The following is a 25,095-nucleotide window of genomic DNA, read 5'->3' as shown; positions in this document are numbered from 1 at the left end:
TCAAGCCAGTCCAGCTAGTTCTGAAACGACATTAATACAATAGTATTCCTAAGCTTTAAATATTTCAACTGCGTGTGTAGATTGGAGACATTAATTTGCAGTCTTTATTTGACATGAATTTTATTTCATTGCTTGACGTGAAATTAACGAGCTGAAATAAACGAAAATTGAAGCGTTCTTACTCACTTAATGCACCTCTGTATTCTCTACAACTTCAACAAATGAAACATTCAAATACAATGCACTGGCCGGGAATCGAACCCGGATCGCCCGCTTGGGAGACGAGCATTCTACCATTGAACCACCTGTGCTTACCATGCTTGCCTCTCATAACAATTCTCAAGCCAGTCCAGCTAGCTCTGAAACGACATTAATACAATAGTATTCCTAAGCTTTAAATATTTCAACTGCGTGTGTAGATTGGAGACATTAATTTGCAGTCTTTATTTGACATGAATTTTATTTCATTGCTTGACGTGAAATTAACGAGCTGAAATAACCGAAAATTGAAGCGTTCTTACTCACTTAATGCACCTCTGTATTCTCTACAACTTCAACAAATGAAACATTAAAATACAATGCACTGGCCGGGAATCGAACCCGGATCGCCCGCTTGGGAGACGAGCATTCTACCATTGAACCACCTGTGCTTACCATGCTTGCCTCTCATAACAATTCTCAAGCCAGTCCAGCTAGTTCTGAAACGACATTAATACAATAGTATTCCTAAGCTTTAAATATTTCAACTGCGTGTGTAGATTGGAGACATTACTTTGCAGTCTTTATTTGACATGAGTTTTATTTCATTGCTTGACGTGAAATTAACGAGCTGAAATAAACGAAAATTGAAGCGTTCTTACTCACTTAATGCACCTCTGTATTCTCTACAACTTCAACAAATGAAACATTCAAATGCAATGCACTGGCCGGGAATCGAACCCGGATCGCCCGCTTGGGAGACGAGCATTCTACCATTGAACCACCTGTGCTTACCATGCTTGCCTCTCATAACAATTCTCAAGCCAGTCCAGCTAGCTCTGAAACGACATTAATACAATAGTATTCCTAAGCTTTAAATATTTCAACTGCGTGTGTAGATTGGAGACATTAATTTGCAGTCTTTATTTGACATGAATTTTATTTCATTGCTTGACGTGAAATTAACGAGCTGAAATAAACGAAAATTGAAGCGTTCTTACTCACTTAATGCACCTCTGTATTCTCTACAACTTCAACAAATGAAACATTAAAATACAATGCACTGGCCGGGAATCGAACCCGGATCGCCCGCTTGGAAGGCGAGCATTCTACCATTGAACCACCAGTGCTTACCATGCTTGCCTCTCATAACAATTCTCAAGCCAGTCCAGCTAGCTCTGAAACGACATTAATACAATAGTATTCCTAAGCTTTAAATATTTCAACTGCGTGTGTAGATTGGAGACATTAATTTGCAGTCTTTATTTGACATGAATTTTATTTCATTGCTTGACGTGAAATTAACGAGCTGAAATAAACGAAAATTGAAGCGTTCTTACTCACTTAATGCACCTCTGTATTCTCTACAACTTCAACAAATGAAACATTAAAATACAATGCACTGGCCGGGAATCGAACCCGGATCGCCCGCTTGGAAGGCGAGCATTCTACCATTGAACCACCAGTGCTTACCATGCTTGCCTCTCATAACAATTCTCAAGCCAGTCCAGCTAGTTCTGAAACGACATTAATACAATAGTATTCCTAAGCTTTAAATATTTTAACTGCGTGTGTAGATTTGAAACATTACTTTGCAGTCTTTATTTGACATGAGTTTTATTTCATTGCTTGACGTGAAATTAACGAGCTGAAATAAACGAAAATTGAAGCGTTCTTACTCACTTAATGCACCTCTGTATTCTCTACAACTTCAACAAATGAAACATTCAAATACAATGCACTGGCCGGGAATCGAACCCGGATCGCCCGCTGGGGAGGCGAGCATTCTACCATTGAACCACCAGTGCTTACCATGCTTGCCTCTCATAACAATTCTCTTGCCAGTCCAGCTAGTTCTGAAACGACATTAATACAATAGTATTCCTAAGCTTTAAATATTTCAACTGTGTGTGTAGATTGGAGACATTACTTTCCAGTCTTTATTTGGCATGAATTTTATTTCATTGCTTGACGTGAAATTAACGATCTGAAATAAACGAAAATTGAAGCGTTCTTACTCCCTTAATGCACCTCTGTATTCTCTACAACTTCAACAAATAAAACATTAAAATACAATGCACTGGCCGGGAATCGAACCCGGAACGCCCGCTTGGGAGGCGAGCATTCTACCTTTGAACCACCAGTGCTTACGATGCTTGCCTCTCATAACAATTATCAAGCCAGTCCAGCTAGTTCTGAAACGACATTAATACAATAGTATTCCTGAGATTTAAATATTTCAACTGCGTGTGTAGATTGGAGACATTACTTTGCTGTCTTTATTTGACAAGAATTTTATTTCATTGCTTGACGTGAAATTAACGATCTGAAATAAACGAAAATTGAAGCGTTCTTACTCACTTAATGCACCTCTGTATTCTCTACAACTTCAACAAAAAGCATTAAAATACAATGCACTGGCCGGGAATCGAACCCGGATCGCCCGCTTGGGAGGCGAGCATTCTACCATTGAACCACCAGTGCTTACCATGCTTGCCTCTCATAACAATTCTCAAGCCAGTCCAGCTAGTTCTGAAACGACATTAATACAATAGTATTCCTAAGCTTTAAATATTTCAACTGTGTGTGTAGATTGGAGACTTATTTGACATGAATTTTATTTCATTGCTTGAAGCGAAATTAACGAGCTGAAATAAACGAAAATTGAAGCGTTCTTACTCACTTAATGCACCTCCGTATTCTCTAAAACTTCAACAAATAAAACATTAAAATACAATGTACTGGCCGGGAGTCGAACCCGGATCGCCCGCTTGGAAGGCGAGCATTCTACCATTGAACCACCAGTGCTTTCCATGCTTGCCTCTCATAACAATTCTCAAGCCAGTCCAGCTAGTTCTGAAACGACATTAATACAATAGTATTCCTAAGCTTTAAATATTTCAACTGTGTGTGTAGATTGGAGACATTACTTTCCAGTCTTTATTTGACATGAATTTTATTTCATTGCTTGAAGCGAAATTAACGAGTTGAAACAAACGAAAATTGAAGTGTTGTTACTCACTTAAAGCACCTCTGTATTCTCTACAACTTCAACAAATAAAACATTAAAATACAATGCACTGGCCGGGAAACGAACCCGGATCGCCCGCTTGGGAGGCGAGCATTCTACCATTGAACCACCAGTGCTTACCATGCTTGCCTCTCATAACAATTCTCAAGCCAGTCCAGCTAGTTCTGAAACGACATTAATACAATAGTATTCCTAAGCTTTAAATATTTTAACTGCGTGTGTAGATTTGAAACATTACTTTGCAGTCTTTATTTGACATGAGTTTTATTTCATTGCTTGACGTGAAATTAACGAGCTGAAATAAACGAAAATTGAAGCGTTCTTACTCACTTTATGCACCTCTGTATTCTCTACAACTTCAACAAATGAAACATTCAAATACAATGCACTGGCCGGGAATCGAACCCGGATCGCCCGCTGGGGAGGCGAGCATTCTACCATTGAACCACCAGTGCTTACCATGCTTGCCTCTCATAACAATTCTCTTGCCAGTCCAGCTAGTTCTGAAACGACATTAATACAATAGTATTCCTAAGCTTTAAATATTTCAACTGTGTGTGTAGATTGGAGACATTACTTTCCAGTCTTTATTTGGCATGAATTTTATTTCATTGCTTGACGTGAAATTAACGATCTGAAATAAACGAAAATTGAAGCGTTCTTACTCCCTTAATGCACCTCTGTATTCTCTACAACTTCAACAAATAAAACATTAAAATACAATGCACTGGCCGGGAATCGAACCCGGAACGCCCGCTTGGGAGGCGAGCATTCTACCTTTGAACCACCAGTGCTTACGATGCTTGCCTCTCATAACAATTATCAAGCCAGTCCAGCTAGTTCTGAAACGACATTAATACAATAGTATTCCTGAGATTTAAATATTTCAACTGCGTGTGTAGATTGGAGACATTACTTTGCTGTCTTTATTTGACAAGAATTTTATTTCATTGCTTGACGTGAAATTAACGATCTGAAATAAACGAAAATTGAAGCGTTCTTACTCACTTAATGCACCTCTGTATTCTCTACAACTTCAACAAAAAGCATTAAAATACAATGCACTGGCCGGGAATCGAACCCGGATCGCCCGCTTGGGAGGCGAGCATTCTACCATTGAACCACCAGTGCTTACCATGCTTGCCTCTCATAACAATTCTCAAGCCAGTCCAGCTAGTTCTGAAACGACATTAATACAATAGTATTCCTAAGCTTTAAATATTTCAACTGTGTGTGTAGATTGGAGACTTATTTGACATGAATTTTATTTCATTGCTTGAAGCGAAATTAACGAGCTGAAATAAACGAAAATTGAAGCGTTCTTACTCACTTAATGCACCTCCGTATTCTCTAAAACTTCAACAAATAAAACATTAAAATACAATGTACTGGCCGGGAGTCGAACCCGGATCGCCCGCTTGGAAGGCGAGCATTCTACCATTGAACCACCAGTGCTTTCCATGCTTGCCTCTCATAACAATTCTCAAGCCAGTCCAGCTAGTTCTGAAACGACATTAATACAATAGTATTCCTAAGCTTTAAATATTTCAACTGTGTGTGTAGATTGGAGACATTACTTTCCAGTCTTTATTTGACATGAATTTTATTTCATTGCTTGAAGCGAAATTAACGAGTTGAAACAAACGAAAATTGAAGTGTTGTTACTCACTTAAAGCACCTCTGTATTCTCTACAACTTCAACAAATAAAACATTAAAATACAATGCACTGGCCGGGAAACGAACCCGGATCGCCCGCTTGGGAGGCGAGCATTCTACCATTGAACCACCAGTGCTTACCATGCTTGCCTCTCATAACAATTCTCAAGCCAGTCCAGCTAGTTCTGAAACGACATTAATACAATAGTATTCCTAAGCTTTAAATATTTCAACTGCGTGTGTAGATTGTAGACATTACTTTACAGTCTTTATTTGACATGAATTTTATTTCATTGCTTGACGTGAAATTAACGAGCTGAAATAAACGAAAATTGAAGCGTTCTTACTCACTTAATGCACCTCTGTATTCTCTACAACTTCAACAAATAAAACATTAAAATACAATGCACTGGCCGGGAATCGAACCCGGATCGCCCGCTTGGGAGGCGAGCATTCTACCATTGAACCACCAGTGCTTACCATGCTTGCCTCTCATAACAATTCTCAAGCCAGTCCAGCTAGTTCTGAAACGACATAAATACAATAGTATTCCTAAGCTTTAAATATTTCAACTGCATGTGTAGATTGGAGACATTACTTTCCAGTCTTTATTTGACATGCATTTTATTTCATTGCCTGACGTGAAATTAACGAGCTGAAATAAACGAAAATTGTAGCGTTCTTACTCACTTAATGCACCTCTGTATTCTCTACAACTTCAACAAATAAAACATTAAAATACAATGCACTGGCCGGGAATCGAACCCGGATCGCCCGCTTGGGAGGCGAGCATTCTACCATTGAACCACCAGTGCTTACCATGCTTGCCTCTCATAACAATTCTCAAGCCAGTCCAGCTAGTTCTGAAACGACATTAATACAATAGTATTCCTAAGCTTTAAATATTTCAACTGCATGTGTAGATTGGAAACATTACTTTCCAGTCTTTATTTGACATGCATTTTATTTCATTGCCTGACGTGAAATTAACGAGCTGAAATAAACGAAAATTGTAGCGTTCTTACTCACTTAATGCACCTCTGTATTCTCTACAACTTCAACAAATAAAACATTAAAATACAATGCACTGGCCGGGAGTCGAACCCGGATCGCCCGCTTGGGAGGCGAGCATTCTACCATTGAACCACCAGTGCTTACCATGCTTGCCTCTCATAACAATTCTCAAGCCAGTCCAGCTAGTTCTGAAACGACATTAATACAATAGTATTCCTAAGCTTTAAATATTTCAACTGCATGTGTAGATTGGAAACATTACTTTCCAGTCTTTATTTGACATGCATTTTATTTCATTGCCTGACGTGAAATTAACGAGCTGAAATAAACGAAAATTGTAGCGTTCTTACTCACTTAATGCACCTCTGTATTCTCTACAACTTCAACAAATAAAACATTAAAATACAACGCACTGGCCGGGAATCGAACCCGGATCGCCCGCTTGGGAGGCGAGCATTCTACATTGAACCACCAGTGCTTATGATATAGCTTGTTGAGATAAATAAACATAGATAAAATATAAGGGAAGCATGTGTGTTTACACATGATGTATCCAAGATACAAGAAACAAGCTGGAATTAACTCGAGAGAGTTAATAATTAAGTGATAAATAAATCACTATATTATAAATTACATATCTTACTTTCTTACCTAAATCAAGCAGGTAACTGAAAAGAAATAATTCAATCAAGAAAAATGAATTAAGCTATAAGATAATTACTGCCGGCACGTGTGCATATAAGACCGGCGCGTGATCTAAAAAAAAGATATATAGCGGAAGCTAAAAAAGAATAGTGAATCCTAGTGAAAGACAATATTTTAGAAAAAATAACATGGCTCTAGAAAGAAAGACAGAATCAAAATTAAAGACAACTTACATAATTTATTGGAGGAATAGCACGTTAAAACAACACTAAAAATAGTGGTGCAAACACCACATCTTGAAGAAAGGAATTTTACAATTCTATAAAATTGGTTTCAATTTTTCAATTCGATGTATATGGATATAAAACACAAGGAAAGTTCATTGCACCTGAGTAGAAATTATTTTCTTGCCTACCACATTCAGGCAAGGACAAAAAACTCTCTCTGCAGGAATTAGGGGGGCAAGCCCCCTGATCCTCGTGAAAACTACAAAAGAATCTCACCCACACATTTTTTGTTCAACAATCAATCTCTCCCAGCCGCAGTTGCCACACCTGAAAAACAGTTCTAGAAAAAGTCTTTCTACTTGTCTTAGGGCTCTTTTCCACTGCTCTGCTTCTCTCACAAGGTAGTTCTCACTGATTGAGATTCAAGTTAAAGGCAGTTCTCACTGATAGAAATTCATGTCACCCTTCAGGTGTAACATTTCTCCTTCTTAGAAGAAAAAAAAGTTAAAAAAAAATTGTGTTCTTCCAATAATAGATATAAGTTGAAATCTGGAGTAATTCATAATACATTAAAGTAAACATCTAACCTCAAAATACTTGTCAACCAATGTTTCAACAAGTTATAATATTTCTGGAATAAATATACACATGTACATTCATTGTAAGTTGCTTCTGTCTTTTATATAAAAAATTATTATTTATTTCCCTCACTCTCTTTAAAAAATATATATACATTTCAAAATATATTCACTTCTCTAAAAAACATATACACTTCACTACCAGAGAATAATGGAAAATCTATTGTTAGTTGTTGCTGCACAGTGTGGTAACAAAAATTTAAAGAACACTTTTACATCATTATCTATAAGTTGTTTCATTTCCCTTCATTATAACATTTTTTTTTATATATACTCTCTTTTTCTAAGATTTACATAGCAGGATATTAAATAAATGTAGTTGACATCATAATTACAAAAGAATTTGCTATCCCAGGGATAGATGAAACACTAATAAATGGATATAAAATTGAATATGGCTATCAGAAAATAACCATGAAAAAATTTAAGAAATATTTTTGAACAGGATTATTCTCTATTCAGTGAATTTTGGACCAGCCACGTAGCACTAAATACAATTTTATGGCCACTAAAATTTAAAAAAAAAATGCTATTCAAAAAACATCACAATTTCAAGTTTAAAAAATTTATCCATTTGAGTTTTATAAATTTAAATTGCAAGTTGTAATCATCAAAATCAACTAATCATTAACATTTAATAAGTCTAAACTACTCTTCTTAATTCACTTTTACACATTAGTATTCAATGCTAATGTCATGTTCTTCTCTATTTATATCATCTTCCAAATTATTTCTTAGCACTTCCTTTTTGAAAAGCTTGCTTACATGGAATTTTTTGAACATGTCTCTTTGTCCATCCTTGATGTGAATTAAGTAATTGTTATTTCTAAACTTTTTTGTTATCCTAAATGGACCTTCATATTTGGGTTCAAGAGAGTTAACACTAGAATTTATTTTTAAATAAATTGTGTCGTCACATTCAAATTTAGGAGTAGGTCTACCCTTAATATATTTCTTATGTTGTTCGAAATACTTATTCTCATTTAGACTTACAATTTCTCTAGTTTCTGATATATGTTCTTTTAATTTTTTGATGTAGTTGGAAGGGGTGTCTTCATTTACAACATTAACATTTACATTTAATGGCAGGTTTAGGTTTCTACCAAAAAATAATTCCGCAGGAGTATATCCTGTGACCACATTCACTGAATTATTATAGCGCAGTTTGAAAAACAACAACTTTTCAGTCCATTCCCAGGTATTGTTACACATTGAAGCAATTGCTTCTTTTAAAATTCTGTGAGATCTTTCCACTAATCCATTGGATTTTGGGTAGTAAAATGAAGTCTTTCTATGCTCAATATTTAAGGTTTTCAAAAAAATTTCAAACTCATTAGAAGTAAAATTGGTACCATTATCACTAATGATTCCCTGAGCTAATCCAAATTTAGAAAAATAATTATTTAAACAAGAAATTATATTAGATGATTTTACATTGGTTAAGGGTATAGTTTCTAAATATCGAGAATAATTGTCAATGATAGTCAATATGAAATTTTTGTTGTCAAGGGACCTAGGTAGTTTTCCAACAACATCAATAGACAAGATTTGTCCAACACTGAGATTACTTTTTTCAATAAATTTTGTTTCTGTACTGTTTGCTTTAGGTTTATTTGCAAGACAAGCATCACATGCCTCAATAAAATTTTGAGTATCAGCTAACATACCATACCAAGAATAATTTCTCTTCATTAAATTGTATGTTTTAAAAATACCAAAATGGGTGGCATGAGCTGCTTTAAGTATTTCACCTCTAAGAGATAGGGGTACAAATATCCTATTAATAGTTTTATGAGGATGCTTAGGAGGTTTAATTCTTATCATGAGTACACCACTATCATTCAAAAAAAAATTTTTAGTTGTGAATTTATCATTGATTTTAAGTTTTTCTAAAATTTCCTTAGTCTTTTTACAATTTTGTTGACATTTAATTATATTCTCAATTTTAAGATTATCATTTACCTCAAATACATTAAGATTATTCACTACAGTTTTAGTAATGGGCACTCGAGAAAGATAATCAGCAGGATTTTTTAAGCCCTCTATATGTTTAATTTGATAATTGAATTCTTCAAGATACATTAACCACCTGCTTACAATTTCGGGTTGTTTTTCCAACTTAATATGAAATGTTAATGCCTTAGCATCAGTTAAAATTATGAATTCTTTTCCATAAAAATGTTGATGAAAGTGTTTGACTGAATCAACAATAACTAAAAGCTCTCGCCTAATGGATGGGTATTTTGATTCTGCATAAGTTAATTGTCTGGAGTAAAATTCAATAGGTACAAATTTATTATTGATCTTTTGCATTAAAATGCCACATAATGAACTATTAGAAGCATCAGTTACAAGATAGAATTTTTCATCTTCAATTATATTTTTGATAGTAGGTTTAAGTAATAACTGCTCTGATATGAATTCAAAAGCTGTTTGACATTCTTTACTCCAATTATACTCAACATTTTTCTTAGTTAGGTTTACAATGGGTTTAACAATCTCAGAAAATTTATAAATTAAATGCCTAAAGTAATTAACCATGCCCAAAAATGTTTGGACCTGTTTAACATCTTTCGGTACAGGAAAGTTAACTATTTTTTTTACATTATCAGGAGCTGGTGAAAAACCATTAGCATTAAGATTAAAACCTAAATATGTAATTTCAGATTTGCATATCTGAATTTTAGCTGGATCTAACGTTAAGTTGAATTTTTTTAGTCTATCAAAAACTTTTACTAATAATTCTATCATTTCCTCTATGGAATTAGCAGCAATTACAATGTCATCTAGAAAAAATTGAACATTGGATCCTTTAATGTCATCTAAGCACTTAGATATAAGATTATGAAAATAGGATGTACTGTTTCGGGAACCAAATGGTAATCGAGTAGGTTGAAAGTTACCAATCTCACAACAAAATGCAAGTTTGGACCTATCTTGCTCTTGCAGTTGCAATTGAAAGAATGCACTTTTTAAATCCAGAACAGTATATAGAACTTTACCAGAAATACTATGTAAGATGTCATTAATCTTAGGTAAGCAGATTTTAAATGTCTCAGTTACAGAGTTCAATAAACGATAATCAATTACCATGCGAAATTTTTGAACATTAGGGTCATTTACATAAGGTTTCTTTTTTACAAAAATTACAGGAAAGCAGTAGCTCGAAGATGATGGTTCAATTATGCCTGCATCTAATAAATTTTGAATTTCCCTTTTAGCAAAACTTTTGGCAATGTTGGGAATGGGATACGGTTTAGTTTGAATGGGAAATTGATGTAACAATTTAAATTCAGGTACCACAGCATTCGTGGAACCTAAAGTAGCATAAGATTTAGAAAACACCTCAGAATTATTCATTAAAATTTTTAGTATCTTATTTGCATCTTCATCATTTAAATGTTTTACATCAAAATCATTAGCCTGAATTTCTTTTTTTCTTAGTTCATGAATTTCTTCCAAGTTTAAATTATTAATTTGGAGTTGTTTCCTTTCAGTAGGTCTAATTATATCCTCATCTTTAATTTTGTATACTTTTCCAATTTTAGTACCTTTGTTTACAATTATTTTTCTATCAGTATTATTCTCAATAATAGTTGCAAAGTCTTTATCATTAACTACATTAATAGATTCCTGAATAGTATATTTAAGCTTATTTACATTTGGATGAAATAAGATTTGTTTACAATTTTCAATACCCTGAGATAAACTAAGTTTTATTAATGTTTGAACATTAGGTTCAATAATGATCTTCTCAGGTGCATAAGCAAATATATCTTTAGTGATTTGTACATTATTAATAATATTATTTATAACACAAGGAGTATCTTCAAAAAAATCAAAAGATTCGTGTCCCATGATCAACTTTTTATTGGGTATGTCCAAGATAATTTTATTATGTTGGATAAAATCATATCCCAATATAATCTTATATTTGTAACGCCAAGAATTTTGAGTCACAAAAAATGTATTATTAAACCATTTAGAGTTAATTTTAAATTTGGAAGATATAGCTGTCATGTATGGTACAGTATTATTGTCCAATGTGTGTATTCGAACAGATCTAGATAAGTAGTTGACTTTAGTTTTTTCTTTTATTGTATTTACAGTTGAGGGATCAATTAGACTGAGATTTGCACCAGTGTCCAATGAAGCAGGTATAGATAAATCATTAAATTTTAAAATTATGATAGGAAGAGAGTCCGTATCTTTTTCATCATTACAGGTCATTAAATGCTTATTAGGTATATTAATTTCCTCATTATTTTCTTTATCACAATTTATCATTAATTCTTCCTTCTTTCTATTCACTTGATTACTGTTACTAATCTGTTCATTTATTATTTGATTTTGTTCTGAATTATCTTTATTATGATTAACATTAAAATTATAATTTTCACATTGACTTTCAGCATCTCTTTTACCTTTATTTTTTTTGTTACAAAAATTTTGATTTGAACTTTGCTTATTTGTGTTTTGTTTACAAATTTTTTTTTGATCAATTAATACATTAACATTAGAATTAGAATTGGTTCTTGCAGACATTAATTTCTTCCAATTACTACAAGAACCATTGACTAGTTTAAATTACCTCGTCTGTTATTATTACTATGATTGCCCCTATTCCTAAAATTTCTACCAAATCCTCTTCGAAAGTTTGTTCTATCATACGGCTTAAACTTCCTGTTATTATTTCTATTTACATTGGTTGGGTAATACCAACAGTCAGTCGTAAGGTGTCTTTTGCAACAAATGTGACAAGAAATACTCTGTGAGTTAGATGCATTTGATTGAGCAATATTATTTACAGCTTTTACATTAGATAAATTCTCAATTTTTTTTGTTAATTCCTCAATTCTCTTATTACTTTCAATTTGGCTTTTGAGCATCAACTCTATTTCAGTCGATTTTGTCAGATTATTAAGATGATGATCATTTAAATTTAGAGCATTTTCAACATCCTTTGCAATTTTACCTATTTCTTGAAAATTAGTAGCACCTCTCTTCATCACCTCTACTCTAATATCGGGTCTCATGCTATCCAGAAGTTTTTGAGATTTCATTTTAAGAGCCAGATTTAAAGTCTCACTATTACTATCCCTGTTTATCTCCAAGTATTCATTCGTAGTCCTATCCACTTCTTCAATTAAATCTCTAATCGATTGATTAGGTTTTTGAATCAATGAGTTAAATTTACTCTGTGAATCAGCAAAGTTAGTTTTTTTTGAAAATTTTTCTTTCAATAGTTTAACTAATTCATTGTACTCGTCATCTGGGTTGATTTTAGCCTCGCTTATTACTTTTAACGCGTTACCTGACAGATTTAATTTTAAGATTAAAGCTTTTTTCCTGATGTCCCACTTCTCTAAATCAGCAATTTGTTCAAGATTATTCAAAAAGAAATTCAAATTTTCATCTATAGTACCGGTAAAGATTTGCAAAGAGCTGGCTAGAGAATACATATTTTTAGCCATATTAATTTTTAATTACATACAATACACACATATAAAACAAATTACTTAAATATAAGTATACACTGTTAAAAATTAAAACCAACTGATACTTATTAATTTTGTATGAGACATATTATTTCCTATATTTGTATTCATTCATTTACATTGTATCGATAAAATACATAAGATCTCATATTTAAAATAAATAATGTATACAAAATTAAAACCTTGACAATTATTTAAAAATTGTCAGCATTATTTACATCACAAAAACAATGAAGAGAGTGAGAAAAATAAATGATGAATAAAATATTGATTATAAATATGAATTCAGCCATGAATTAAATTTAAGTTTAATGCCAAAATCCTAAGATTCACTGAGAAATTAAACCAGGTTCGAAAACCAAAACGGCACCACATGATATAGCTTGTTGAGATAAATAAACATAGATAAAATATAAGGGAAGCATGTGTGTTTACACATGATGTATCCAAGATACAAGAAACAAGCTGGAATTAACTCGAGAGAGTTAATAATTAAGTGATAAATAAATCACTATATTATAAATTACATATCTTACTTTCTTACCTAAATCAAGCAGGTAACTGAAAAGAAATAATTCAATCAAGAAAAATGAATTAAGCTATAAGATAATTACTGCCGGCACGTGTGCATATAAGACCGGCGCGTGATCTAAAAAAAAGATATATAGCGGAAGCTAAAAAAGAATAGTGAATCCTAGTGAAAGACAATATTTTAGAAAAAATAACATGGCTCTAGAAAGAAAGACAGAATCAAAATTAAAGACAACTTACATAATTTATTGGAGGAATAGCACGTTAAAACAACACTAAAAATAGTGGTGCAAACACCACATCTTGAAGAAAGGAATTTTACAATTCTATAAAATTGGTTTCAATTTTTCAATTCGATGTATATGGATATAAAACACAAGGAAAGTTCATTGCACCTGAGTAGAAATTATTTTCTTGCCTACCACATTCAGGCAAGGACAAAAAACTCTCTCTGCAGGAATTAGGGGGGCTAGCTCCCTAATCCTCGTGAAAACTACAAAAGAATCTCACCCACACATTCTTTGTTCAACAATCAATCTCTCCCAGCCGCAGTTGCCACACCTGAAAAACAGTTCTAGAAAAAGTCTTTCTACTTGTCTTAGGGCTCTTTTCCACTGCTCTGCTTCTCTCACAAGGTAGTTCTCACTGATTGAGATTCAAGTTAAAGGCAGTTCTCACTGATAGAAATTCATGTCACCCTTCAGGTGTAACAGCTTACCATGCCTGCCTCTCATAACAATTCTCAAGCCAGTCCAGCTAGTTCTGAAACGACATTAATACAATAGTATTCCTAAGCTTTAAATATTTCAACTGTGTGTGTAGATTGGAGACATTACTTTCCAGTCTTTATTTGACATGAATTTTATTTCATTGCATGACGTGAAATTAACGAGCTGAAATAAACGAAAATTGAAGCGTTCTTACTCACTTAATGCACTTCTGTATTCTCTACAACTTCAACAACTAAAACATTAAAATACAATGCACTGGCCGGGAATCGAACCCGGATCGCCCGCTTGGGAGGCGAGCATTCTACCATTGAACCACCAGTGCTTACCCTGCTTGCCTCTCATAACAATTCTCAAGCCAGTCCAGCTAGCTCTGAAACGACATTAATACAATAGTATTCCTAAGCTTTAAATATTTAAACTGCGTGTGTAGATTGGAGACATTACTTTCCAGTCTTTATTTAACAAGAACTCTATTTAATTAACGAGCTGAAATAAACGAAAATTGAAGAGTTCATTAAGATTTTGAACTGATAGTTATATTAATCTAAATTATGTTAATTTTATGTTTTCCTATTATTATTGTCGAAAAATGTTTAGAAATAGTTTGTTAATTTTTTTTCATTGAAATTTAATGATTGTGACTACTTACCTGACCGAGTTTGTCATATTAGTAAGGACAGTGATTATGCTACGCTCTGTATAATAAAAGTAATTTTTATCTGAAAATTTCACAGTGATATTTCCTTTTAAGCAAACTTAATGAAAAAGAAATTAAAAAAATTTTTTTAATCCCGAAGCAAAAAGTTCAAATTTATTTCCAAACTACTTAAGAAAAAATGATCTAAGAAGAGAGGAAACAAAAAAGATCGATATTTAAGACCTTTTTTGGTTATAGCAATATAAAAAAAGTTATGAAGAAATATGAAATTTTTGTATGCAGTCCACCGTTTATTCCTTTATTAGTATGCCTTTACCAGATAACGATTTATTTTTATAATGAAAAAAGAAAAAAAAAGAAACTAAAGCTTTTTTTTCCAGTTCTTTTTTTCCCCAATCTAGAGTTATACCTCTTTTAGATTTCGAAGATTCGTTATCTTTGATGGGAAATTTGATAAGGAAAAAATATAAGCGGATTAAAAGGCAATTTTTTATTCCCTTTGGTTGAAATCTTCTCTCTTTTTTTGGATATATTCAGAATATATTTTATGCCAGAAAAGGGTATTTTGTATTTTTAAAATATTTCAATACTTATGGTTATGTTAAAAAAAATTGAAATGAAGCGTTTTATACTTTTATTAAGGTAGTATTTTAAATTTTAATGTTTAACAAATTCGATTTTATTAACTCTTCAACAAATAGAATAGAATTCAACAAAGCTAAAGAAAAAAAAAACAATTTACTGAACAAAACACGGAAAACGTTCTTTATTTGGTTATATACAAGTTTTCGATACTACTAAGTTGTTGTTGTTGTTCCTTATTGTCCAAATGTCTGACGGAGTCAGACAAGATCCAATAGGTTGTTTTCCTTTAAAAAGTCGATGAATAGAATTGGAGTAGCGTATAAGTCCGCCTTGTTGTTACTCTTGTTGTTGTTTCTTATCCTCCAATTGTCTGACCAGACAAGAACCAATAGGTTGTTGTCCCTCAAAAAGTCGATGAAAAGAAGTGGAGTAGCGTTAAGTCCTCCTTGGAAAGTCCCAAGCAGTCAAGGATATGTTCGGCAGAGGCCTGCTGGGCTTCACATTTGGAGCAGACTGCATAAGTCTTTCTTCCTTCAAAGTACGAGAGACTATTCGTGTGTCCACTTGCCAATCTGGAAATTGCTGTTTGAGACGCGCTTTCACCTTTATGAACAAGTGAAGAGCCCGGTTCCTTGGCCGCATACCAATGATGAGAGGGGGGGATCCTCCACTCTTTTGATTTTGGACTGATTCTCTGAGTAGGTAAGGGCTGAGGACGAAGGTGCTGAATGACTACAGCCCTCCTTGGCCAAGCGATCCGCTTGCTCATTGCCAAAGATGTCAACGTGGGACGGTATCCCCTGAAGATGAACGTCGCGGTACTTTGAAATAAGTTGAAGTTTAAGCAGGATGCTTGTTTTGTCTCCAACTTTAGTCCAATTTTAGACCAAAAACTAGTGATTCATTACGTAACCATTACCGTAAACCGGGGCGAGTCTACCCATTTTTTCAGTTTGTCAACTTTCAAGTGGTCAAACTTTTGTAAATATTAAAGAAAAAAAGCTTTTAATAGGTGTTTCGGAATCGCTATTTATCCCTCTTTAAAGCTGTGAAATCGATTTTAGAAAATATTAACAGTTACGCTGTTACTGTATATTTTTATAGAACTGCTGACAAATCTCTCGTATGGGGCGAGTCTACCCATTCTACTAAAATGAATGTTAACATTGTAAATAATCAAATTTTACTATTAAATTGTTATTTTAGTTACTATATAGGAACTTTATGAAGTAAAATTCATAACTTTATTATATATTCCATTTTTTTATTCATAAAATAACACAAATTGAGTATTTGATTGATTATCACATTTTGATCACAGTTTTGTTTTTATAATCATTAACATTCTAAAATAACATTTTTTTCTGATTATTGTTGATAAAAATAAATTAAAATTAATATAAATTTACAATTAAATAATTAATAAGTAATAATAATTAAAGATTATTAACAAAATCGAAATTCAAACATTGGGAATCACGAAAAATCCTTTTCCCATTCTTTTGGGAGGTGTGATTTTTCTTACAATGTTTTCTCGTTGAAATATAATATTAGATAAAAAAAAGTTAATTTTGTAATATAAAAATTGAAAAAATAGGTAAAATAAACATATTTTGTATTTACATTTATATTTAACCTATAAATTTTCTTATTAATGATAAATTTATCAATGCAGAATTAAAATAATATACTCAAATTCATTTAAAGTGACTTAATTTTAGTATAAACAAAGTTCTAAATTATATTATTATGCCTTATTAAAACTAAATACGAATGGGTAGACTCGCCCCGCGAATTCTGGCTTTTTGTTTACAACAGTAAAACTTACATTCTTTTTGGGTTTTTTTCATATAAAATTAATGTAATCTTAGTCTTAGATAAGTTTATCACTTAACCAAAGTGAAAATAGTAATAATAATAACATACTTACGGAGCACCAACTAAAAGTTTGCTGATTTTCAATACAAATCTCTCAAAAGACGTTTGAACAGGTTGGTTAAAAAGACACCAAATAAATAAAAACGGATCAAACTGCTACAGCGCCATCTTCCTTAGAGTCTGAACTAAGTCCTCCGTCGGTAAAAAAATTTTTGTTTGCAATTTAAAATAGTGAAAATTAAATAAAACTAAAATGGGTAGACTCGCCCCTGGATGGGTAGACTCGCCCCGGTTTACGGTATTTAATACCTGGTAACTCTGCCTCTGGACTGGATAACTACCTTGATTTGGATAGAAAACCTGTCCACAAGGCACCTAGTTGAAGTTATACTTCTTATGCGACTTCCAACAAGATTGCGTTAAACGTTTAACGCTACATTTTTATTGGCCGGGAAATCGCGTGGTAGGATCCAGTTTTCCCTCATTCATTTCCATATTGTTTTGGTTCTCACTAGCATAAAAATAATAAAAGTCATAAAAGTATTGTTTTTCCATGAATATTTTTTTAGTTTGTTTTGATACACATATAATTTAATAGGGTAGTATTTTTTATTTTCAAATTTAGTGGATAACAATTGTAAAAAATGAGTGAAAACAATCCCACGGACAATGCGACGGATTTAAGGTTATGTAAAGGTACGTCTCTTGTGAATATCAATTGATTGTTAGGTTTTCTCTTCTGAAATTACATTATGAAGCATTCACATTAATACAAATACATTTTCCAGGGCGAGACGATGAGGCAACCACAAGCACTTCCACTGGTTCAAGAGGGGAAAATGCACATTATTATCGTGATTACAGAGCACGGAAACGAGCGGATCAGGATAAAGTGTCGTTGAATAAAACTAGTGATCCTTCTACGACTGCTGATTCTTCTATAATTAACGTCGCAGGTTGCGAAGTTTAACTTCTTCCGCGCGGAGGAACTCCACGCACTATTTTTTTAAAAATTCACTCCCTTAGGATGGGGTGTGTAAATCAACTAACGATGCTGATTTCGGTGTTTTAATTGCTGTTCCAACATGTTGGACAGATTTTCCACATGGTTCAAGTCAGGTGATTTTGCAGGCCGGATGTATTAGGAACATATAAAGTCTCACATTCTTCAAACCTGTTGAATTTTGTCCTCTCGTAAAAATAGAGGACAGTATACTCACAATGAACATACTGACTTGATAGGCAAGCATTCAGAATGTAAAGATAAACATGGTGGTTCACGTTAGTGGGCGGGCTCAATCCATGATAAGAAAAACGCTCCGAAACCATCCCAGACCATCCTCCTCCGGTTTTAGACTTGAGGTCTAGTGAAATATATCCCCAAGACCTCTTAAAAAAGGCATAAAAATTAACTCCTTCAGCTTTGACAAAAATTATTACGTGCGGCATAATAAGTATGTATCATTTTTAATGTATTTTTTTTAATAAATATCATCATTGAAAATGCTCTAAAATACTGTGTCTCGGGATCTATAATAATCTAGATTATGTCTACTCCAATTGTTATTCTGACAAACTTCATCGTATAATTCACCTTTTAGTTAACATAGAACAATAACTCACCGAACTTTGTCTTACAATTCACCATTTAGTTGAAATCCAGAAATACCTACAGAAATTCATATATTTATGAAAAATTCTAAATATTCAAAGAACTCTTTCTTGGAAAGCATTAAAGTTGCAAGCTCTATATTTGTCTCAGATTGCAGGAAATTTAGCTAAGTAAAAAATAGCAAATTATATATTCTACTTAAGATCAATACTTTAGGAGATATTTGGAAAAAAGGGAAAATAATTTAGTAGTCTTTTTTTAAAATAGAGGCGCATGCGGTGGTTAGAAGAATTGAAAAACTAATACAACCAATACAAAAAATCAAAACGACCTTACTTTTTGTAGTCATTCATGATAATTTGACTGGACTATTTTACTTTCCATTACTTTAATTTTACATGCCTATGCACTAAACTGACATACGAAGAAAATAATTAATATCTAGTTCTTCTGTGTGGTAAATGTTTAAATGTGCCCTTTTTAAGTTGCCCTTTTTACTAGAGCAAAATTTTTTAAAAATAATAAGAAAAGTATTAGAGTATAGTATAATTATTTTCTTCTTATATTATTGCAGGTTACCATATTTTAAATCCAATTATATTCTTATCATTATATTCTTTCCTAAAATAATTCGCAATAAAAACTTAAATGTAAATAAAGTTAAAACGCAAAAATTATGAACAGTTTAAATTTATTAAAATATTTAAGATCAGTCACTCTTCCATAAATAGCGAATATAAAGAGAAAATTTTAACACCCAGAAGAAATTTCACTGTATTTGATATGTGTCATATTTAAATGAGTGCTCAATTTTAATTCTAATTTAAATTCATTTACACAATTCATTAAAAATGATTGCTCGCATCGAATAAAATACTTTGAAACAAAATTCAGAAAATTAAATCAAGTATTTCCTTTTCATTGCTTTATTTTAACATTCTTTTGAGCACTAAACTGAAAATATTTCGGTAACAGGTGTTTTAGAGATTTTTCGCTTATTCAGTACAAAAATGAAAAGCAAAGTGGAATATATAAAAGTTATGCATATTTTGATAAGACAAATTTGAACGGAGGCCATAAAAGTAACAGAAAAACAAAAAAACGCAGTTATTTGAATCCGAAATAGGCTATGCTGAAAGGATGAGATTCAGGAGGTTTTTTTTTTGTTTCAACGGAACGGGAAGGGATAAAAAAAATCCCTTTTGTTTCCTTATTTCCGTTGAAGTAAGTGGGAATAGTTCTTGATTTTATGTAGCCATCATTTGCACCTGCCGCAGCCACACTTTTCTGCAGACGATTGCCAATGCTGAAATCTACTCAACTTTTTTTTTGCTTGAGTTGCTATGGCAACAAGTATGATAGCCAACATTTCGCCATTGATGAAAGTGGGGGGAAATAAGAACAAAGAAGTTTTATCTCACCTGTTGACGTTGCACGATTCTGATGATTTTAAATAAATTATACTGCGCCTTTTGAAATGTTCCTTGCTGCAATTTAAGAATAACATTGTTTTTCTTTTTAGGAAAGTACTTATTGAGTTTTGTGTTATAACACGTTCCCCTTTTCCATTTTATTTTTCAGATATAGAATGTTTCTAAAATATCGTCAGGTGTTTGGAAACTTTGTACTTAAAAGCTTTAATATTAGTTTGGTAAAAAATTTCTACTAGATTAAATATGAGCAAAAGGAAATGCATCATACAATGTAAATAATGCTGAATTTAAACTCTATGTAAAAATATTTCCAGAAAGCATGCAACCTTGTATCGGAACTTTCTTTTTATTATCACAAAAATGTTTGTACTAAAAACCTTTTTTCTATAAAGTAAAAATATTATAGTTTCAAACCTTTCATTCTAATAGGATGAAAAAAATTATTTTTTGAAGCTTTTTTTAAAAGTATTGTCACTTAGATCCATACTGACGTCACACTAGCGATAGGATCAAATTAAATTGTTCATTAAAATTTCAAGACAAGGTGGATTTCAGTTGAGCATACAAAACTCTGCGAAAAGAAACCTTATAATTACCTAGATTTAAGATTATTTTCATCTTGAGACTAGCTTTATTAAAGGATGTTTTCACGTTTGAAAACCCTAACTCAACCTCAATTTAAGGTTTTGCATTAGGGTAATGTGGGTAGAATAGAGCAGATTGGCACAGATCTCGTTTGAAGGTTAGAAGGTTTACACGTAAACCATATAACAAACCTTTGTAGGTTTACGTTAAAAGGTTTTTGCTGAGGGAAAATAAACATTATTTTGCAATCTGGGATTAGGACAGAAGTCACCAATTTTATGATCTTGGGCACAAGCCTATTGTTTCACGTGTTTACGTCTCTATGCAACCATGATAAAAATATTTTAGTTTTCAATTGGGTATAATATAAAAAAAACACAACTACTTCCACTTAGTAGGAATAACATTTACCATGACGCAATGCTAAATTCTATGCCACTATCCACATAAATGCCACTATCCACATAAATCAATTATTAATCAAAAATCGAATATCAATTACTTTTCTTTATAATGCAATAAAATCTCGCGAGCAGCTATTTAAACGATCAAACACTTCGTTTGTTTATTTGTGGTTTGAAGTTAGGCTCGCAGAAAATGCCGTTCATGGGTTAAATTTAGTAGGAATAACACAACCTGTGACGTAGGCTATAGTATACCCAATTGTAAAAAATGTGAATTACAGCTGTAAATTTGCCTTGAACCTTTTACTTGTCCAAGCGTTATTACAGGCACATAATTGTTGGGGACCTCAGATGCACAAAAGTTAGGCTCGCAAAGGTTGAAGATCTTAGATTCACATAGGTTAGGTGCACTAACCTTAGGTACTCAAAGGTTGAGACTTGAGGCAAACATAGGTTAGGTACACAAAGATTGGATACTCCGGTGTTAAGGAATGAACTGAAGAAACATAGCTGGTTAGATGAAGTCGATCAATCTTATATCTTAAAATCTTTTCTTCTTATCAATCATTCATCAATCAATCTTTTTTTCTTATCGATAATCTTGATTGATGAGAAAAAAAATAAAAAAAATTATTGTAGGGTAGCATTAAAGAAAATAAAGTGCAAAACCGAAATAAATACATTATTAGTGAATATTTTCATTATTTCATTATAAATGATATATATTTATTTTAGTTTTTATCTTAAACAAACAAGTTTTAAAAAAAAATGTTTGGATTTTAAAAAAAAAAGTAAAAATGAAATTTCTTAAGAAATATACTAATCTTAAGTTACTGCTAATGTGTAATGATATAATTTCAGGATTATTCTGTTAGTGCTTTGTTTATATAAAATGTTTGTCATACATAAAAGTTTCTATACAGCAATGTTTTTCAAAGAGCAATGTTTTTATAGAGATGTTGCATGACGTTGCATTTATAGAAAAAATTGTGGTGAATTCACAGAAAAATTAACTAAACGTAATTTTCTTATAAACTAAAAAAATATTCAATTTTCGTCGAAAAATAAGATCGTAAAAAATAACAAATATTAACTTGGAAATATACTTAATTGTACTACACCCGGGCTAGCAGTAGCAATTAACTCCTAGAAAATGTTCTTTAACAGCTTCTGCAACTAATTTTTTTCTACAGTTACTTTGGAATTTAGGAAAAGATATCGAATTTTACGGTGCCGTTTCATTATTCTCTAAGCCGTATTCTAAAACAAATTCAGCTTCGTTTTATTTATCGTTAAAAAATCGTTAACAACAGGGTCTTTAAAAATGTTAACGATGTTCTGAACATAACCCTCTCACAGCTTCCAGCTCTCCTAAGCCAGGAAAAACCATACGTGTTCCTTGAAAATCCGAATCGTAAACAGCCCTCTCTAGAGTCGTAAATTAAAAATAATATGTTATAAAGAGCCTGCGTTCTAACGGAGAAGGAATGAAAATTAATGCCGCGCTATCGAATGAGCCTCAAATGATCCAACCGAGACATCAGAGATAATAAAGAAAGAAAAAAATTAAATAGAACTATCTGGCATCAGAAGTTTATGTCCTAAAACCTGACCGTTACCAGATAGTGGAAGCAAATATTTACTCGCTATAGCTCAATTTATGCTCAATTAGGCTTAAAATGAGGAATGCAAAACATGGTCTTTGGAGCTTTTAATTCGATCCAAAATAGAATTTCATTTGAAATGGAGAAACGAAAAAAAAAAAAAAAAAACTTTGAATATTAAGACTAATTAGCAACTGTATTAAATGCAATTTCTGTGTTACAAGTGTACTAGTCAAAAGAATTTTAGTTATTTTTGCAAATAAAACATGCAATGTTGAAAAATATAAAAACGAAATATTGAAATATATAGTTCTAAATCGCAAGAAGAGAAAAAGGAAGTAAATATTTTTTAAAGCCGATCTAGAATTACTTTTTAAAGATTAGCGTTCAGATCTTCACTCAACTTTTTTTTAAAGATCAATAAGGTTTATCAAGGATTCTAAAAGTGTATACTATAAGTCTTAAATTGCAGGTTTTATACTCTATTCGAAAGGAAAATGAAAATATAGTTCATTACCTTATAAAATGCTAAATAATTATTTGTCAATTAGTTACCTGCAAGTGACGTCAGCGTGTCTATCGATCCTGATTAGTTGTTTAAACGTGGCATTTGTTCATACTAGTAGTTGTTCTTTCCATTGTACTTTGAGTAAGCCTAGTCCGTAAAATGTGAAATATCTTAAGTGACACTTTCTATATTGTTTCACAAAGAAAGATTAAGTTTATTTCTTACGTAACGCAAAGACATGGACGAAGTCATGTAGAACCCAAACAAACTATGCTACAAAATTGCCAGATACACGAAACAGAAATAATCCTGATTCCTATAAAATAACAAATAATAAATCTATTTAAAATAAAAGACGTAGATAAGAAAGAATTATATTTTGACCAATTTTATAAGCGATACGGCGTGATATTTAATTAACTTCACGTTAATTAACATTCTAACTTATGTGGAGAAAATTAGCTAGACATTTGCCAACAATATCCAGAATATTAACACGCCATATTGTTTATAATATTAACACGCCATACTGCTTTTTTTCATTTCATATCAGCTCGCGCTGAGGTCATAAGTCAGGTGTTCGTGCATCAGTGATCTTCTTCTTCTTGAGTTGCCTATTGCGACATAAATTAAATTTTTTTTAACTTCAAAATCTTAAATTAAACTTTCTGGTATATTGTACAGAAATATATAATTAAAATATTTCATTACTGAACTCGTATTCTTTAAACCTGACTACATTGGAATTTTTTATGAGCACTGATTAAAAAACTGATTACTTATTGTCTAGTTATTAGGATTAAAAATGAGACCCATATTTTAATGTTGATTTGAATCGTTTTTTATACCCTAACAAACTCTCCAACAGTTCACAAATATATAGTAAACTGTTTAATTTTTAAATGCAATCTTTGAAAACCGCTCAGTGGTGCCGTTACCAGTAATCTCAACGCTTGTAAGACCCGGAAGCAACTTCTTTTTTTTCATTTCATTATGATTTTCTTTTGTATTACAAATTACTGGATACAGATATAAACTAGCAAATTGTTTCGCAACCAAAGAAAAAGGTTAGTAAATGATTTTGAAACTTTGAGTTTTAACTCTGAATGCTTAGTGATCAAACTAACAGACAAACGATTATCAACGCATAGACCACTCATTATTATGCAGCGTATTTATTCAGAGAAAACAATTTTGATAAAACTACCTAACTGTATGGTCGTAATTACATTTTTGGTAAAAAAAACAGCAACATAATGCTTATATTAAAAACCAAAATAATGTATTTAAATAATTCATTTGGTAATTTTTCCGTTTATATGATAACGTTTTTAAAACTTCTGAACACATTTAGTAAAAAATATTAAATTAAAAAATAAATTTAACCGAATAAATATTTTTTAGGCCATGCTCTACTCTATCATGGTGCAATTATAAAATTTTACCACATTTATCAAATATTATAAAGCCATATTTCATTGCTAATTTTACCAAAATCATTAACAAAGCGCTTCGGTAAGAATTACCTAGCTTTTTGGTGTTCCCATCGAGGTACATGGTAAATATTATCATATTATGGTAGTTTTGACTATACTTTTTCCCCCAGTGTAGTAGCAAGTTAAATAACATATATTTTTAGAACTGTTATTAATAGTCAA

General features: G+C 32.2%; 20 non-coding genes across 20 annotated transcripts; all 20 read right to left on the bottom strand.

Moving 5' to 3' along the window:
- Positions 1-240: 240 nt before the first annotated feature.
- Positions 241-311, bottom strand: TRNAG-CCC (transfer RNA glycine (anticodon CCC)). The gene has a single exon. It is a non-coding gene; the product is annotated as a tRNA-Gly (tRNA).
- A 268-nt stretch (positions 312-579) lies between these two features.
- TRNAG-CCC (transfer RNA glycine (anticodon CCC)) lies at positions 580-650 on the bottom strand. The gene has a single exon. It is a non-coding gene; the product is annotated as a tRNA-Gly (tRNA).
- Positions 651-918: 268 nt separating this feature from the next.
- On the bottom strand, positions 919-989 carry TRNAG-CCC (transfer RNA glycine (anticodon CCC)). Its single transcript has one exon. It is a non-coding gene; the product is annotated as a tRNA-Gly (tRNA).
- Positions 990-1,257: 268 nt separating this feature from the next.
- Positions 1,258-1,328, bottom strand: TRNAG-UCC (transfer RNA glycine (anticodon UCC)). Its single transcript has one exon. It is a non-coding gene; the product is annotated as a tRNA-Gly (tRNA).
- A 268-nt stretch (positions 1,329-1,596) lies between these two features.
- TRNAG-UCC (transfer RNA glycine (anticodon UCC)) lies at positions 1,597-1,667 on the bottom strand. The gene has a single exon. It is a non-coding gene; the product is annotated as a tRNA-Gly (tRNA).
- Positions 1,668-1,935: 268 nt separating this feature from the next.
- TRNAG-CCC (transfer RNA glycine (anticodon CCC)) lies at positions 1,936-2,006 on the bottom strand. The gene has a single exon. It is a non-coding gene; the product is annotated as a tRNA-Gly (tRNA).
- A 268-nt stretch (positions 2,007-2,274) lies between these two features.
- TRNAG-CCC (transfer RNA glycine (anticodon CCC)) lies at positions 2,275-2,345 on the bottom strand. Its single transcript has one exon. It is a non-coding gene; the product is annotated as a tRNA-Gly (tRNA).
- A 266-nt stretch (positions 2,346-2,611) lies between these two features.
- On the bottom strand, positions 2,612-2,682 carry TRNAG-CCC (transfer RNA glycine (anticodon CCC)). The gene has a single exon. It is a non-coding gene; the product is annotated as a tRNA-Gly (tRNA).
- Positions 2,683-2,935: 253 nt separating this feature from the next.
- Positions 2,936-3,006, bottom strand: TRNAG-UCC (transfer RNA glycine (anticodon UCC)). The gene has a single exon. It is a non-coding gene; the product is annotated as a tRNA-Gly (tRNA).
- A 268-nt stretch (positions 3,007-3,274) lies between these two features.
- TRNAG-CCC (transfer RNA glycine (anticodon CCC)) lies at positions 3,275-3,345 on the bottom strand. The gene has a single exon. It is a non-coding gene; the product is annotated as a tRNA-Gly (tRNA).
- Positions 3,346-3,613: 268 nt separating this feature from the next.
- TRNAG-CCC (transfer RNA glycine (anticodon CCC)) lies at positions 3,614-3,684 on the bottom strand. The gene has a single exon. It is a non-coding gene; the product is annotated as a tRNA-Gly (tRNA).
- A 268-nt stretch (positions 3,685-3,952) lies between these two features.
- On the bottom strand, positions 3,953-4,023 carry TRNAG-CCC (transfer RNA glycine (anticodon CCC)). Its single transcript has one exon. It is a non-coding gene; the product is annotated as a tRNA-Gly (tRNA).
- A 266-nt stretch (positions 4,024-4,289) lies between these two features.
- Positions 4,290-4,360, bottom strand: TRNAG-CCC (transfer RNA glycine (anticodon CCC)). Its single transcript has one exon. It is a non-coding gene; the product is annotated as a tRNA-Gly (tRNA).
- A 253-nt stretch (positions 4,361-4,613) lies between these two features.
- Positions 4,614-4,684, bottom strand: TRNAG-UCC (transfer RNA glycine (anticodon UCC)). The gene has a single exon. It is a non-coding gene; the product is annotated as a tRNA-Gly (tRNA).
- Positions 4,685-4,952: 268 nt separating this feature from the next.
- Positions 4,953-5,023, bottom strand: TRNAG-CCC (transfer RNA glycine (anticodon CCC)). Its single transcript has one exon. It is a non-coding gene; the product is annotated as a tRNA-Gly (tRNA).
- Positions 5,024-5,291: 268 nt separating this feature from the next.
- Positions 5,292-5,362, bottom strand: TRNAG-CCC (transfer RNA glycine (anticodon CCC)). The gene has a single exon. It is a non-coding gene; the product is annotated as a tRNA-Gly (tRNA).
- Positions 5,363-5,630: 268 nt separating this feature from the next.
- TRNAG-CCC (transfer RNA glycine (anticodon CCC)) lies at positions 5,631-5,701 on the bottom strand. The gene has a single exon. It is a non-coding gene; the product is annotated as a tRNA-Gly (tRNA).
- Positions 5,702-5,969: 268 nt separating this feature from the next.
- Positions 5,970-6,040, bottom strand: TRNAG-CCC (transfer RNA glycine (anticodon CCC)). The gene has a single exon. It is a non-coding gene; the product is annotated as a tRNA-Gly (tRNA).
- A 268-nt stretch (positions 6,041-6,308) lies between these two features.
- On the bottom strand, positions 6,309-6,378 carry TRNAG-CCC (transfer RNA glycine (anticodon CCC)). Its single transcript has one exon. It is a non-coding gene; the product is annotated as a tRNA-Gly (tRNA).
- An 8,043-nt stretch (positions 6,379-14,421) lies between these two features.
- Positions 14,422-14,492, bottom strand: TRNAG-CCC (transfer RNA glycine (anticodon CCC)). The gene has a single exon. It is a non-coding gene; the product is annotated as a tRNA-Gly (tRNA).
- Positions 14,493-25,095: the final 10,603 nt, after the last annotated feature.

The sequence above is a fragment of the Parasteatoda tepidariorum genome, chromosome 4, assembly GCF_982258835.1.
Source record: "Parasteatoda tepidariorum strain Cologne lab strain chromosome 4, Ptep-v5.0, whole genome shotgun sequence".
NCBI classification, from domain to species: domain Eukaryota; kingdom Metazoa; phylum Arthropoda; class Arachnida; order Araneae; family Theridiidae; genus Parasteatoda; species Parasteatoda tepidariorum.
This window is presented reverse-complemented; position numbering and strand designations above follow the sequence as displayed.